Here is a 17,712-nt window from a genome sequence, read left to right on the forward strand (position 1 = left end):
ATTTGAGCCATATGGGGCTCAAATGGGAATGGGGATCTACCGGCACCTTCGAAAGGGCAATTATCATGTCCGCCTAACTCGGCATGACCTAGTAATTGCCCATTCGCGGGTGCCAGACCCGGATGCAACTCCAGTGGCAGCCGTGCCGGTTTTACCGGCACAGCTACCGCCAGAGTAGTTATGAAGCCCACTGTTTCAATAGTACCCAAAGGGGTGCTTTGTGTTAAAATGTAAGTAAATTGTGATATATTCAGCAACAATGGTCAACATTACTAACTGCATAGTTAAGTAACTCATCAAAATGGTCCACATTGGCCAAAATGGTGGCCCATTTTGATTGGCCCAAACTAGCATTTTACATTTTTGGTACAGGCATTGCCCTATAGGCCTGTCCGAGCCTGGCGGCTCATCCATAATGGCAAGAGGCGCCCACCCAGTGGCCCCTCACCCATTATGGAGGAGCTAAGGAGCCAGCCCAGTGAAACAGTGAGCACTCCCTCAGCTGCTTTATCCAGCTAATGGAGTGCTCCTGGGCTGGCTGAACTGTCAAAGGGAAACACTGTTTCCCTTTGACAGTTCAGTTTAGTTCCCCAGCCGCACATGCTCACTGAGCCATGCAAGTGCTGGGGCGTTTTGCTTTGCCAGCATTGCATAGCTCATTGGAAATGCTGGCTGGGGCACTGCATGTCTGTATGTCCGAGGGGGAGCTCCTGCGCCTCCTCGCACATACGGACAGAGCAGCTGGAGCAGGCCGTTTCAGCACCCACACACAGGCCAATGCAGAAGGTACGTTTATGTTCATTGTTTTTATTTAAACATGTGTATGGATGCGTTATGAGTGAGTGTATGGTGATGGATGCTCATGTGAATGATAGAGTGATTGCTGTATGAATGTGCAGCGCCTTGCATATACACATAATCATGTTCATTGTGTTAGGACCAGTGGGGCCCAGGGGACAGGGATGGTATCTTTTTACCGGACATCTATCATTCAAAACCCTCTGCCTTGTCCACAAGGCTTTCTGGGGCCTGGGTCCAAAATACCTTCAGCTATTCCTCCGCAAATACCTCCCCTCTCGAGCTCTTCACTCCTCTACCTCCAACTCCCTCAGGGTCAGTCGTTTATCAAAGAAACGAGCTGGGGGTAGATCTCCGTCTTCGGCTGGGGCCTCCCTCTGGAACAGCGCCCTGCCACTCTAAAACTTGAGGAGAACCATCTTTCTTCCTGCACTTATCAGACCTACCCTGTCTGCTGCCTTAAACGTAGCACTTGCAAATTGCTGGCTGCACTACCACTGTTTGTTGCCTTTATTATTTATTTATTGTTATTTATCTGTTTCTCCTCTGCTTCGCACTTTCCACTTCTCCCCCCTTCCATGCACTTTTCCCCTCACACTTGCGCGTTCTCAATGTCACTGGGCCTAGTAAGATCGCTGTTTTATTCTCCTCTGTTCCCCTCCCTTGCCTTGTCACGCTCTGAAACACTTGTGTACGAGCGCGATAGAAATAAAATATCAATGCCTGCCCCCTGGACTCCCAGCAACAATTGCAAACTGTTTGGCTATTTACCCATTTTTTGTTAAAAGTATGCTCTACAATGCAACATTTTAACCTATTATTTAAAAAAAAATTCACAGGGGGAAACCCCCCCGAACCTCCCCTTAATGCCCCTCCACTTAAAAAAGATTCACCAGCCGCCACTGGCCCTCAGACTGTGTTGGGAACGGGATGGGGGAACCGAGGGACTATGGTGGGAGCACAATGGGCGGGAACCATGGGATAGTGATGGGAGCAGAGTGGGGAGAGCCCTGGGTGTGTGATGGGGTGGGGAGAGACCAGCGACTGGGTAGGAGTGGGATGAGGGAGCCCAGCGACTTTGATGGGAGCAGGTGACGGCGCGCAATATATACTGTCCATTTGGCATTTCTGGGGGGTCCCGACCTGCCCAAATTTTGCTCAGGGGGGCACTGGCCAAAAAAGTTTGAAGACCACTGGGTTAGCGCCTTTATAACATACTCTGTTTCCCAGTCCCAGGTTACACCGAATTACAAAACACCTACACTTGCACCAGGTTTTGCGGAAGACCGAAAGCCTAACCTGCCCAAGCCAAAAATATAATCACATCATACTCTAGGTCGTCGGCAGCAAAGCTGCTCCCCTGCAAGGGATAGCTGAGGTTGTGCATATCCGTACATCTTTGCGCAGAGCTGGCACAAAATAGTCTGTCTCCATGCACCATTGTAAACCTTACATATATCCAGCTCTATTCACCCTCCGAAAATGTCAATGGTGGTTTCTCCCCTGTAGAAATCCCCAACACGTATTATTTGTTGCAGAAGTGTATTTTCAAATTTTGTTATATGCTTTTTCTGCTCTTCACATCTAGCATTAAGCAAAGTTAATGCTGACCAGAGGGAACTCGGTGGTTTTTGGCCGAACATTTGCTTCACTGTTGAATTGCAAATAATCCCCATTTCACCTAAAAAATGCATTAAGGGGAAGCAACACACAAGCATAAATACATCACAAAGGTGAATTGATTTTTTCACAAAAATCAAAGTTTATGTCACAAAAAGAAAAAGATGCGTGTTAAAAAGAATTACTATATTCGCTATTTCAAACGTCGAACTGCCAGAACACACTCCACCATTTCGCCAGAATAGTAAAACTGTTTCGGATGTTCAATAAGCCCACTTGCTGTTCGTTAGAAGACAAAACAAATGTGCATAGCCCCTCTTCGTTATTCCCTCATATATTCATAATTGTTCTTTTATACAATCCTATATCTGCCTAGAAACTGCATAATGATAACATTTCACACTGAGTTATAGTTTCTTCATATAGAAGTCAGTATTTTTTCTTCTATGGCCTTCCATGTGGTTGCAATTCCCTCAAGGAAATAGCGCACACGCTTGGTTGCACAGCACGGGCATTATGATCTCACGTGATTGGCTTCGGAATGAACGTGACCTCACTGTAACCCTCAGAAACCATGTCTGCCCTGCCAGCAACTGCCACACGGAGCCCATAAAGCCCGGGGGAGAGGAGCACTCGGCCTTTCCAACTTCAATTCCCGATTTAAAAGAAACTCTGTAAGTGACTTATGTCCTACACGCCGGCCATGTTAACAACCAGATGATGACAATCTGCCGACAAAAAGATGTTATTGTTCGCAATATTCCATTGTAAACAAGGTGAACTTTGGGGTCTTTTTCGTCTATTAAATCGTGAATTAAATTTGGAAAAAAAACCTGAAATGGGCTTTAGCACTTCTTGATTTAACCCGTAGGTGACATGCTTATGGTCAGAGGAGGCATGCCTGGCAAATACGTGGACAGCTAACTTACCCATGGGAACGAAGATCTGCCAAATAGTGTTCTATTCCTTTCTGACATAAACACCCTGTGAGATCATTGGTAGCACGTGCAAACGACATAAACTACTCATAATGTCTTGGGGGTAGTATTTCTGTAACAATATACATGTATGTATACATGTTTCCCCGATATATGTCTAGGATTGATTTTGTGGAATCCATGCTTTGCAGGGAGACTCAACCAAACGTTCTTAATGTTTTCAGAGATCATGCATCTTTGTTTTGTTTAGGATTATGGCAGGTACACAAATGTCTGCCACCCAGTATAAGTGCCATTTTGCTGCTCTCAGCTTCCAATGAAGGGGTAGTATAAATTACTTGAAGGGTTAAGCACGCGCAACATTTTCTTAGTGGCCCACTAAGCATGCCTTGCCATAGAGCTGCTCTGGATAGCATGATGTGTCCAGAAAATTGTTAGTGGTACCATTCTGTCTGTTCAGTGTTTCTTAAGCAGCTAACTGTGTTCTATGATTGCTTGAAAAACAGTATTTATTAAATGCACACCTTTCACCTCTCAATTTCAAACTAAGGTAATGAAAGCTCCTTTGGTTACACTTTGCAGAATGGACAGGAGATGGGGCAGCTGTGGCTGTAGAGCGAATTACCAACTCAACTGCACTTTTAGGCACGCCTTTGTTGTTCCATATTGCATTAGGAAAATAGTCAACCCTGAAAGCACTGCCTTTCACAGACTAGGAAGCTCTTGCAAACTACACTTCCCAGTCATAGCGTCAACAAAATGGCTGTTTTCATTCTATTTTTGAATCCATATTTCAGCCTGCAAAACCTAAGATTTAACAAGATCAACAACTAAGATCAGCTTGACACGTTATCATACATGCCAACATTCTGTGACAAAAAATCTGTAGGAATCTTAAAGTTTCAAAAATAGTCATGCGTGGAGGTAATGATAGGAATAGGACACGTCAGCAGCCCATTGGCCCGCCGCTGCGGGTGCATTCAATGACAATGAGGCACCTGCCACGCCTTCTGCCACCACGCCAGCTCCGGGGAGCCTTTGAAAGACTCCCCCGAGCTGGCGTGGCAGGGGCTAAAGACGCCCTGAGGGGTGTGGTACCCCGGGCGGTCGCCTGGCTCGCCCCCCCTCTAAGGCCTGCTCTGCACCAGAGGATGCTGATCATGCTAAGCCGGTCCTCAAGCAGCCAGGCCAAAAAAAGAAATACATTTTGTTAAAAAATAAACATTTAATTTTTTAAAATCGCTATTTGTTGCCACTCAATCGGTAGGCGGTAGGACTGCTCAAAAAGCAGTATTCTACTGCCTAAATCGGTAGGGCTGGCAAGTATGCGTTATTGGGCAAAGTGGCCACCAAAAGATTTGGGGAACACAAGTTCAAGTCCTAGCAGGGTTGACTCAAACTTGTGTTCTTCCGTGGTTGATGAAAAGAATGCCACTGATGTGGTAAATATTGACAACTGCTAGTCAAGCAGCTTGGGGCAATTCAGTCAGTGATGTGCCCTAAATTGTTTAAAATTGTAGTCAACTACTCACCTTGCCAAGCCATTTTCATGTTAGTCAATTACCATTTCCATGGACTCAAGCCCATTGACAACTGTCTTCTGCAGCACTGCTGAAGGAGACGTCAGAAATGAATACACATTAATATTTATTTACTTTATTTTAGGTATTTACTGAATGCAAGCCTTCCTTCGGGAAACAGCGAAGTGCTGAAGATCGTAAAGGGTTGCAGGCCTACATTAGATGGTTACAGGTGGGAACAATCCTTACAGCATAGTATTTATTGGCCTACCATACTATTTAGGGTAGCAGAGAATATTTAACATTTCTAGCTAGCGGGGAACATGTAACAGTGCTGAGAAGGTGTGTTAGTGAACCAGTAGTTTGGCTTGGCTGTAAAGGGAAGTCATCATGGGAGATACTTTGCTGAGAAGGTTTAAGGGTGCCTCTGATCGTGTGTGAAGGTGTTCCTTGAAGAGGAGGCTCTTGTTTTCTTGATTTCTTTTCTCAATTGTAAGATGGTAGGTTCGATGTGGCAACAGACAAAGCTGCACAGTTACTACTTGCAGCACTTAGCACCATCAGGTTTGTCCAACAAGTCAAAGATCCCACCCATAGGGGTGGACATACTCTCGACTGGATCTTACTCCACCAGGCGGCTGCCTCTGCACTCTCCATTTCTCCTTGTCCCTGGTCAGATCACTTTCTCCTGACCTTATTTGTAAATCCCCCATTCCCCCCTCTCAGAGTTTATGCCCACCCAAGACAGTCCATTAAGACCAGAAGCGTGAAAAATCTTTCCCCTGAGAAACTATCCCATGCACTTAGCCTCAAGCTGGGCTGTAGTGAGGACTATAACAATGCCTCCGACCTAGCACTTCATCTCACCAACACTCTTGACGCAGTCATGGACAATCTAGCACCACCCACCACTAGACGTGTTTAGCCTGAAACCTTTACTCAAAACTGGTTTAATAAAGACATCCTGACCCTCAGACATCTCCGGAAATCCGCCGAACGAACCTGGCGGAAACAACCCTCACCAGTAACATTAGCCCCTTCCAAATTGGCAGTAAAGAACTTCCAAGGCTGCCGTTATCCAGGCTAAATCATCCTACTACAACAAAAGAATCCTACAGGCTAAATCTATCTCCAAGTAATTATTCGCTATCCTTAGGGACTTTAGGAACAAACCCCACCCCAAAGATGTACCTTCCAAGGATTCTGTTTGGTACCAAACAATTCACGACATGTTAATTGCCAAAGTCACTTCCCACCTCCAATCCAGTCCCCCTCTTGACATTCAGACCGTTACTCCGAGCCCCCCCTTGAGTGCAGGATCCTCCTCTCCCTACTGATAAATCTCAATCAGTATTCTCTTTCAACCCCTGTACCATTGCCGAAATCACCCGGATCATATCCGGCATGAAGCCCACCTCATGTAAGGGTGACTCCTGTCCTTCAAGGCTTGTGGTCAGTTGCCTCTACATTCTGGGCCTGTGGGTGACCGAACTCGTTAACCAGTCATTCCTGGAAGGGTGTGTCCCCCCTGACCTTAAGCCTGGATTACTCCCCTTCTCAAAAAGCATAAATTGGACCCCCTTCAGCCTAAAAACGATCACCCAATTACCAATGTCCAGTTCTTTCTCAAAATTATGGATCGGGTTGCCTACTTACAACTACAGACATTCATTGAGGATAACGGCTTACTTGGCCCTTGCCAATCTGGCTTTCCAGCTCGACATGGCACAGAGATTGCCATGCTCGACCTTAAGTCAAACCTCTCTTCCATCATCGATCAAGGCCATCAGGCCCTTCTTACGCTGCTTGACCTTTCCACCACCTTTGACCTGGTCGACCACGAACTGTTGGCAACCAGGTTGCATTCCTTGGTTGGCTGTTTGAGTATAGCAACACTCTGGCTGGCATCCTTCCTTGCCCCCGACACTGCCAGGGTCGCTATTGACGATGCCCGTTCCGCTCCGGCATTACTCACCTGTCACCCACGCTGTTTAACATCTACATCCTCCCTCTCCTGGCTATACTTGACGACCTTGGTGTCCTGTATACTAACTATGCAGCGGACACCTAGGTCATCCTTAAACTTTCAGGCGGTTACATTCAGGATTCCCAGGCTATCAACTACATATACTCCACCATCCACTCTTGGATGGTTGCGAATTCAATGGCCCTTAATGCTGACAAAACTGAGATTCTCATCGCCGCGTCCAGCCACATGCGGAAGATACAGGCCCCAGAGTATGCTAAATTCTCCATTGCCAACACCACCACACCCCTTGTCATGAGCGTTAAAACTCTGGGCATTCGGTGTCACCCATGATGCCAAACTCAGCATGAGGCAGCACGTTACCCAAACATGTGCATCCTGTGGGTTCATTAACAAACGTCTCAGTCATATTCTGCCCTTTCTATCTGAGAAAAATATGGCTCTACTGGCCACCTCGCTAGTCAACACCCGGCTCTACTACTGTAATAGTCTGCTGGCTGGCACCGCCCGCTCAAATTTCTCACTCAAAATGGGGCAGTAAGAGCTGTTCTAGGTATTCCCCGACGGCATCCTATCTCCGAGGCAAGAAGGAAGTTACACTGGTTGCCCGTGAAGCAACGTGTATCGTACAAGATTTTGACTCTAACACACAAGTGCCTGACCCCCGATGCACCTGTCTACCTTACAGAGCGTCTGAAGTCATACCTTCCGTCGCTCTCCCTCAAATCACAAGATCAGCTCAAACTAGTTCAACCTAGATTCCATCTGACTAAGTATGGGGGGACATGTTTTGATGTCCTGGCCCCTGGTACGTGGAATGCTATCCCTCCTGAACTCAAAAAAATCAAACCCATTGCCGAGTTCAAAAAGAGGTAGAAAAAATGTCTTTTTAATGGACCTTAAACTGAACCTCCACTTTTCTTACTCTGATGCTCACTTCCTGTTGTCCTGTTTTGTCTGTTTTGTGTGCGCCCTGAGGCCTTCGGGCGAGTTGGCACGTTATTAAAAATGATACTAAATAAATAAATAAAATGTAGATCCTTAGAACATTGGTTGTGTATGCAGTTTGTCAGTCTTTCGATAGTGGATGCCCAATTTTCCTGGGACATTGAACCAGAAAAGGCCTTTTTCAGTCCAGAAGAGGGGTAGACAATGAATGATGAGGAATTAAGTTTGTGCTCTGGGTGAATAGGAGATTGAGCCTGTGCTTGGCTTTCATGGGTACGTTTGAAATCAACTGGAGAATCTGAGGGCATCCAGGTCTTGACCATATGCATTTGAGGCAACGTGAGAAGCTGGACTCCTTCAGGGGGATTCACATAGTGATCTGGTGGTGCAGTTTAGGACCGCACATGTGGAGAGGGTGTGGCCTATGAAAGTAACCATCTAGATGGTTCATAAAGGACCTGTTCCCGTGACCCTCTGGCTTAAAGCTCATTAATCAACAAGGTGGCTTGTCTTTACATCAATGCATTTGCATATTTAACATTTGTATCAGTGCATTTGCATGTGTATTTTAGGAAGCAAGAAAAACAGATGCCAAAAAGGGCAAGGTGTTATAAAAACAATAAGAAGGTGGCAGAGAGTGGCTTGCCCCCTTACAAAAAAATGAAAAGGTACATGTGCAAAATGCATAAAGATAATGCACATACGGAAAGGCATGGAACCATCAACATGATGCACCATGCAACAGGCCATCATAGAAGAACTGGCCTATTTATAGAATACTGCATTCATCAGGACATCTCACTGCTACATTCTGAACTCAGATATCAAAGGCATTGTCTGGAACAGCAGAAGTACCCTAAACCTCAAATTCACTCGAGTAAAATTGTTTTTTTCTTTGAATAGGCTAACCAGCAGAATTGTAACAGGAAAGGGTTGTAAACAAGGTCTGTCGTTTCCTTTGATCCCTTGGTTAAAGTGCGGGTTAAATACATTAAATGGTTGGTATATGAGAAAAAGTCACTCAAATGCGCCAGCTCCTTAAATAATCAAAAAGTTAGTTTCTGTTCAGTGTGTCAAATCCAGTTTATTGGCATAGTGTTATCTTCACACTAATTCAATTATTGTTTGAATATCTTATTCTCGAAAATCAATAAATATCTTGTTTTCAGAAATCAATTGAGTTCATTGTTTTCTTGCACATGGGTCAAAATTATAGCTTAGATCACTTTTCTTCAATTATGAAAACCTCGCACATGGGTCAAAATTATAGCTTAGATCACTTTTCTTCAATTATGAAAACCTCAACACGTGCTTCCCCATTGCCAGTTGCAATGGTTCATCAGGCGAAAAGTACCTAAATGAAATTGTCTCTGAAAAGAAAAGTAGAAAGAGAAAGAAAAAGAAGAAAGTATGTATCAAATTGGTGTTTCCCTGATCTGTTTCTATATAATCAAAAAGGTGAAATTGCTTTTATATTTGATGTGTTTAAATGTTTTGGATAGTAATGACTCACCCACTTGATATGACCGGTTGCTTGTGATTTACTTATTTTAGTGTCCTTAAACAGGAGTTCATATACTGGTCCCTTATAATTAATCAGGCTTCAATAGTCATTTTTCAAATAGCTGGGGGGAAGAGAAATAGAGGCAAAGAAAAATATTTTCTTTTAGTGCTTTGGCTTTAGGAGAAAATGAAAGTTGAGTTAACTGCGTTTTTTTAAAGGCTATTATTCAAGTAGGTAAATGAGAAATGGTCCAGTTGCATCTTACCCTGGTTTAAGCTTGCTCGTTCTTCAAAAGGTTGGCCTTGGTAAGCCATGTATACTCCTCGGGTGCTTTCGCATAGCTGCATTGTCAAAATGCGCTATTTATAGAGTGCAGGCCGGAGCGATGACGTCTCCACGCCGCGCCCAACGTTACTAAGCGCGGCGTGATGACGTCATCACGCCGGCACACCTGCAACGCTCCCGGCGGCCATCTTGGAGTAATAAGTCCTTTAGTTAGCTAGAGCGGCATCATTCCATCATTCCATCAGCTACACTTTATATTATTGAGGTTTATTAAACTACATACAGTAAAAACGGTGATACTGTTGTAGTTATGCTTAAAAATTTAGACTGTGTAATCAAGTCTATTATGTAAACTATATGTTAAACGTGCTTAAGTTGGCCCGGCGGCCATCTTGGAGTAATGAGTCCTATAGTAAGCTATAGCTTACCTTAAAGGCTGGCCTTAATGGCTGGCCTTAAAGGACAAAATATAGGGGCATATAACAATGAACTCAATTGATTTCTGAAAACAAGATATTTATTGATTTTCGAGAATAAGATATTCAAACAATAATTGGATTAGTATGAAGATAACACTATACCAATAAACTGGATTTGACTCAGTGAACAGAAACTAACTTTTTGATTATTTAAGGAGTTGGTGCATTTGAGTGACTTTTTCTCATATACCAACCATTTAATGTATTTAACTTGTGCAGTAGCCACACAATTTTACGGGAAAACTCATGCTGACAACTTCGCAATTTCAACAAACCAGTAATAACCCATTTATCTTTACTATTTAATTGATGTCGCCAAGGTTGAGCTTAGGCTGGCTACAAACAAGAATTTTCTAATTAAAGTGGGGTTGCTCAACAAATGGCCAACTATCACGTTATTGTTTAAAGTAGTAACTGGGGAATCACTACAAAGGACTGTTACTACTTAGCGAACACCGCAAGAATGCTGAAACCATTAGGAGAACTGCAAAGCAAATCCAAGGTTAGCTTTGCTATGACAAACTCCCAGGCACTTGAATGGGAAAGATGCTGTTTTCCTTCTGCCACTCTTATTGACAGTTAACCATGCTAACCAGTATTGTTTTAAAGGCTGTACCTGCATATCTTTCAAAATTCTAATCTGAGACTACTTAGATATTCATTTTATTGCACTTTTCTATTTTCAGAAAAGCATTCTGTTTTGGTAAACCAGTGTGGACGTTCATTTAGCAAAGGTAATAGTGTGGTATATTGTTTTCTAAAACCCCACGTAATCTCTCTTGCCTATCCGTACCCATCGGGGCATCTCTGACCTCTCTCATCGCGGTAAGGGTCCAAAGACCTACTCTTTTCCGGAAACTTTCTTGTGCTAACATCCAATCCACAGGCCTTGACACACAACCTATTTGTGTTACTTAATAGGTTTGGTAGGAACGCAAAATTTAAAGTAAATGGAAGCAAGATCGAGGTTTTCTCTTTCAATCCTGCATGTGCTGTGTGATGTGTCCATCTTCTTTGAGTAATTACTTTAACTGGGTTGGAAATTGCTTTACATATCTAGGAATCAAGATGACTCTTGACACTCAAAGCCTTCTGCAACCTAACATCAATGGTGTGCTGAATAATGCGCTTCTGGTTGTAAAAAGTGGAGCGATCTCCATCTGACCATATTAGGAAAGATAAATTGCATTACAACGATTCTACTACCGAAGATATTAATTGTCTTTGATATGGTTCTGTTGAGACTGTTGATAAGATTTCAACATTTCATAGAAAGGTTTTTGATGCCTTTTTGTGAGATGGCACTACTTCTGGCAAACTTCTGCATTCGGTGCTGGATGTTGGGGTGGGGAAATGGGTCTTTGGCTTCCTCAATATCTGGAAATATCACTGAGCTTTCGCCCTGCTTCCACTGCACTTTTGGGTCTCTGACAGTCTTCATTTAGCAGGATGGGTAGTTATCAGAGGCATGTGGCTGCACATGTTCCCTTAAAAGCCGTCCTAACTAGAAAGGGTGGACTTTCAGGGTTACCCTACACCAGAGGAGTTGCTAGGAGGGAGGCCAGTGGGGCTATAGCCCTGGGTCTTTTGGTTGTAGCCCTGGATAGAATCTCAGGGACTACAACCAAAAGGCGAGCTAGCCCCGAGCCCTGACAGTCCCGGCATTAGCGTAGCCTCAGATCCTTTCCAGACCTAGCAATACCCCTGCCCTGCACCCCTCTAGTGTTACAACAGTGAAAGAGAACAAGGTAGATGTTTCATATATACTACAAAGCCTACTTCAGAGGCTTCTCTTTGCAGTAAACTGGTGCTCAAAGTGAAAACTAAGATATTGCATTGGAAGCATCGAATGGATCTTGAAAGTCTGAATGGGCAGTGCTTTGCTATCCTTGTAAATAGAAGCTCAGCAACTTTAACAGCAGTTGGTATATGAGACTGGGGTACTGTTCTCAGAACTGAAAGATGTTTTACATTTCACATTTCATGATGCTCAAAACAATTTCGTAGAGACTGGAGGGAAAACATCTTTTGCTCAGGGCCTCACCTCACCTCATGATGCTGCTTTACTTTTATTTTATCGCAGCCCCCAGCTATGTGTGCTAATAACCTCAATGCTGTATCAGTGGATTAGCACAGGCACATATGAACCATATAACCAATACAGACTGAGGAGGGAGAACAATCTTAATACATCAGTACCAGAGGGCTGTGTGGTCCGAGGCGTGCTCTAATATTCCTGAAATGAAAGTTGATCTTAACAATATGCGTTTCCCAGTGCTCCGTTTGAAACCCTTCTTGCTGTGCTTCCACATGGATTAGCTTTCACATATGCTGCCTGACTGTGGCTGTATAGGGCATTACTTATTGTAAAGAAGGACATTCTTAATGTATGGAAGACGGCTAAGAGACCCTGTTGTGAGGACTGAAAATCTTTTCTCCATGTCTGGCAAGGAAAATTATTCTTACCTGTAGGGGCATTTGGAACGTGAGGAAAAGTATTAGTCCATATGAAGGGTGTTTCATGATCTTCTATTGGGGGTCCTCCATGAGTACGTAGTTAATAGGACATCAAAATAATTCCAATAAAGACTGTACACAAGGCAAGAAGTAACACTGTTTATCACAGGTGGGTAAGCACAAATCAAACAGCACAGTGGAACAGAACTGGCTGATAGGAGCTGACAACACCGCCCACTGCGGTCAAATGTTTTATACAATTAAAGATTATTTGCATAGCGGGAAACCGTTAATGTTGCACAATATTAAACATCCTATGAGGCTGATTGGCAGGACTACTATTCAGTCCCCTATTGCTAAACATATGTTAATCCACAATGATTGGAGCAAACCCTTTTATCCCCTCTGTCCATAACCTCTCCTCTGGACCCACATTTATTCCCAAAAAATTACTTGTTACTTTATTTGTGCTACACAATTGTGCTGACCTACAGGACTTTATTATTCTGTCATTGGTCAGCACACATAGAAAAACATGAGACATCTTAAGCTTGTTGGAAGGGGGACAGTCACACGGCACCCGATCAATGAGGCGCCCCGCGAACATCAGCGAGAGCACAATATCCCTGTTACCTTTCATGGACACCAAAACTCAACTTCCGATAGGCTCCACCCCTCGTTCTACATCCTTCTTCCCAGCAAGGGGCAATTTGAAACCGCTGACCACACCGTGTCCGTGCCTCCCAAAACATGTTTTTATGAGTCTAATTTTCCCTGTTCCAGTGAGCGCCCGTGAGCTTTGCTTGCCAACCTTGTATGTTTCAGCTGGCTCCGGTTCCCAGCGACTAGTGTCTCCTGGGAACAGTGAGCTGGCATTGGTCCCCCCGCACCCTGTTACCGCAAAGTGCTCATGCATTTTTTGTGTTTGCCCACCATGCAGGGCCTGTCAATGTCAATCCTACGTTATTTACTTACCTGTAGCTCTCGCATCATAATTGTGGCTGTGTAGTTTCCCCTCGCAGTAGGCTACCCTAGCTCATCCGCATACCTCACACTCCCAAAGCCCTCTCATTTTCCCCCCTTGAGCACGCCTTGTCCTTGATCTTCTCGAGCTGTACGTGAGCCATGGACAACTTTATGATATCTGTCAATGATATCCTGCCCCATCTAGGAGTCCTCCGTCCCATTCCCATCATTCCCGCAACTGGTAGGTACGTCCCCCCTCGGCAGCGCTGAATCAGCGCCTTCACTGCATTCCCCCCTTCGATCAATCTATCAATCGACACTCCTTTGCCCAAAATTTCTTTGCTTACCGTTTTGGGCATCCATAACCTTTTTACCCTGTCCATGTCCCCTCCTTCTTTTTTATATCCCTCCAAGGTGTATCCTATTATCATGCAGTCCCGCCCATCTACGGATCAAGCTAACCACAATGCATCATAATCCTCTGCATTTGGTGGTTTCACTGCAAAGACCATCTGCTCTAATTCTTCACCATCATTAATTCCAGGATGTTGGGCCTTCCTTTTGTCATCTGTTCCCCTACCCTCTTTCCCCCCATAAGTAGCAGACATTTAATAACACATACTTTTTCCTCCTGCAATTACAATTTTTTTGTTTCAACTGTCCTGCACAGAAGGTGACACACATCAAGACAAGCAGGGGGACAGTCAACTTAAACATTGTGCCCAGCTGCTCGGGCAAGCACGCAAAAAGTGTGTCCAACATATGTCTGATGTGGTGTTTTGTGTTTGTTTGGTCATCTTCTCGTGAAGGGTACGCATTTCGTCGACGGCCTCAGTCAGTGTCCCATTGACAGCATTGTTGGTGGGTATTGCCGTACAACAGCTGCTTCCTATGTTGTGGCAGACACCTCCTTCCATGGCTGTCAACATGTCCAAATCAAACCTGTTTTTTAGTGCTACCAGGCATAGGGCACAAAGTTCTTCTCTCACTGCATTCAAGCATATCGGGTTATCTGCAGCCACTTGGCATTAGTGGCTGCTTGCACTCTGGGGAGTAGTAGCGAGGCGAACAAGACAGATGCTTTGCTGAATAACCTAAAATGATTTGGAATGTCATTCAAACTTTGCGACGGTTCTTACGATAGGTAGTTGCTATTCCTTTTCTTCCTGCTCATGGTGTTCTCTTTTTCTGGTGCCATTTGTGCTTTCACTATCCTCTTTTGCTGCAATGCAGAGTGGTCGTTGAAGAGTAATAGGTCTGCTTGACGCATGACCAATGCAGCGCTATGGAGTGTAACTAGGGAGCACACCCCTCCCCAGCCCAGATGCAGCTGGGGATATGCTTTTGATCTGCAGGCCCATCAGTTGTCCATCGCCGCTGCTGCCCCACTCTGCAGTGGCGGGATGCTCATTGTCTTCTCGCAGTCAGTATTCACCCCCACTACGGTCGACCCTGAGGCCCTGAAACACAAAGAGAATCATGTAAGAGGCTTTACGTGGACTGGTTGACGTCTCTCATCTATCCAAGTTAAAGCATGTATATAGTTATTCCACACTGCTTGACAACAGTCATCTATCTGTCTTGCCACATCTTCCTCAAATCCGACGAGTCGCTCCATGTGACACTGCACCGTCTCCTCTTCCCATTTTCCATCACAGAACACTGATCCACGTATTCTCATCAGGGGTATGGTATGGCACCGTGGGATATCATATTGCGTCGTATTTTTACAATATATTCTGTTGTGGGTCATGAACAACTGCTCTCCCCTCCTTACCCTATCTGTTAACATTTTCCAGTATTATGTGCTTGGTTGCTGCATTTTTGAACATGCTCTCCAGTTCTATGTAATTATCCATGTATACTTCTCCCCCTTCATCTATCCAATTAACTGCTACCATTCTCCCCTGAAACATTCCCCAAGTCTTACATAGAGACAGGTGCATTATGCATCCCTTTTCCTCTGTTGTTACCTCCTAGGGCAGAAATAGCCCGGGTGTCCCCATCACGTGTGGGATTAAAGAGCACACATAGCAGGTGCCATTTGCCCTCTCTCGCTTCACATGTTTCATTTCCTCATACCACATGTTCCCGGATGACGTGTCCTGTCCCCCTGATCGTCTCATGAAATGTGTCTGCGCTAAATACACTTCTTTTGGTTTGTATACTCTTTTCATTTTCTTTAAGAATTTCACCAGACTCATTATGCAATAGAAACCATAAGAGAAAGAGAAACAACAAAAAAAGCATGACAGTCCTACCCCTATCCATGACACATCTTTTTTATATTTTCTTCCATTCCCCCACCCAATGCATGCCCATTGTCCTCCTCTTCTACGGGCCTCCTGTAAAGTCTTATGGCAGAAATAAGTGTTAGCGATAGCTCCGTTTTACTCCCCATCCAGTTGGTTCTCTCTCTTCCTCTTCGCAGGGGGTGATGTTGTTGTCTCTGTGAATGTCTGACACTTCTATCTTTGACCTTCATGACTTTGGGTGTCGAAAAACACTACTTCATAGGGGCCGGTGAATCTAGGTTTGCGCCATTTCCGCACGAAATTGCAGACAAATGCCTTTTCTCCAGGGTAGAAGGGTGTCGCTTGTGGAAATGAGTCTCTTGTGATCACTTGTGGCTGGCAGTGGATAGGTCGCTGTACCTGGCAAGACACATAATTCAATGATTTAGCAATCTCAGGTAAATATGCTTTGAATTCTTCCCCCAGAACTTGTGCTATTGTGTTAGCATCCAAAATTGTACTTGCAGGAGAGGAGGGTGCATGTATTCTACTGACAGTAACAATTTCGTGCCGAGTCAAGTGGTGATCCGTGCCAGGTGAGTTGCGTAAAGGGAAAAGCGCTAATGGGAGGCAATAAAGCCAATTTTTGCCCAAAGACGTTGTTAGCATTGCTAAGCATTCCTTAAGCAGGCCATATAGTTTTTCCATCACGCTGTTCGCTTGCAGTCGGTACACTGTGCAAAGGCTGTGCTTTATCCCCAGGTGGGTTGAAAACACCTCCCGAACCAAGAATTTGGCTGCCGACTTTGCATCATTATGAGCACAGGGTCCCTCCTCAAGCCAGTGAGAAAAAGACAGACAACAACAAACATGTACCTGTATGAGGCACGGCTGTCTTGGATATTGAAATAGTCGCATTGTTTTCAATGTATGACCGGCCAATAATTTTTGACACACCAGGCAGTTCTCTGTAAACTCTGCCACTAGGTTATGAAGTTTGGACACAAACCAACCCTCATTTATTTCCACCGCCACATGCTCTTTGGACACATGGGCGGGGAAATGGACCTGCTGCAATGCTACAGCCAACAATCTCCTAGGAATCACCATTTCTCTTTGCTATTCTGTCTCCACACCAAATCTGTTGGAGACAGTGAGCATCCTCTCTGTACCCATGAATCCTTCTCTTCATGGGGGGGCTTCCCTCTGTAAATGTTACGCTCACCTGGTCAATGCAGAGACATTGGGGCACGGTTGCAGCCCTCTCGGGGTGAGGTCGCTCGGGTCCCACTACGCCCTCTGCGCTTATGTGGTGACTGGTGGTAATAGGTGATGCTGCTCGGGACCGCTCCTGCGTTGAGAATAGGGGGCTTGAGTATACCAGCTTGTGCCCCTGATCCCCTTCCAGACCCCTTCTCCCAAACCGTGCTACCCATGGGATGCGCTGTCCCTGGAAAGCTCACCTGTTGATTCGTTTTGGCGAGCACTCTGTCCTGCTGCTTCTGGCAGGGGCGCTTGTTTGATCTGGACCGAGTTCCTTCACTGGTCCCTTGCACGTGGTAGTCCAGTCCTGCTGCGACTAACCCACTATACTTCAGGTAAGTGTTCCTGTTTGCCTTTGTCTTTCCTCGTCTGTTTTTGTTGTATTGTAAAGTTTCTTGTCTTGTATTGCTGTCTGTTCCACTTTTGATGTTTGCTCTTTTGCTTTCTTCCCTTGCAGGTGATGTTGCTGGCCCGGCAGAAGCTGCGGAGCTCGAGGCGACAGCCGGAGGGAATGAGGAACGAAGCTGCAGCGGTACAGTAGCTTGTAAGTTGTTAACTAGGGGGCGCGAAAGGTTCAAATGTGGCATGGCTTTAGGACAGATGTTCTAACCTTGTCTTTCTTCTTCACAGGGTCTGAGTTTGTCGATGCAGAGTGCGGTGCTGCGGCGTCGGGATCAAGATCACTGGATGTCAGGAGATGAGTCTGCAGGTGA

At 44.9% G+C, this 17,712-nt stretch overlaps 1 protein-coding gene across 1 annotated transcript in view; it reads left to right on the forward strand.

Moving 5' to 3' along the window:
* The first annotated feature begins 2,971 nt into the window (after positions 1 to 2,971).
* The window catches only part of LOC138581314 (phosphatidylcholine:ceramide cholinephosphotransferase 1-like), a 716,924-nt gene continuing 702,183 nt past the window's right edge, over positions 2,972 to 17,712 (forward strand). The window contains exon 1 of the mRNA XM_069652542.1: positions 2,972 to 3,092. The gene's annotated coding sequence lies outside the window, so the exon portion shown is untranslated. The remainder of the gene's footprint in view (positions 3,093 to 17,712) is intronic.

Source organism: Ambystoma mexicanum, chromosome 3p (assembly GCF_040938575.1).
Source record: "Ambystoma mexicanum isolate Mex_15411 chromosome 3p, UKY_AmexF1_1, whole genome shotgun sequence".
NCBI classification, from domain to species: Eukaryota; Metazoa; Chordata; class Amphibia; order Caudata; family Ambystomatidae; genus Ambystoma; species Ambystoma mexicanum.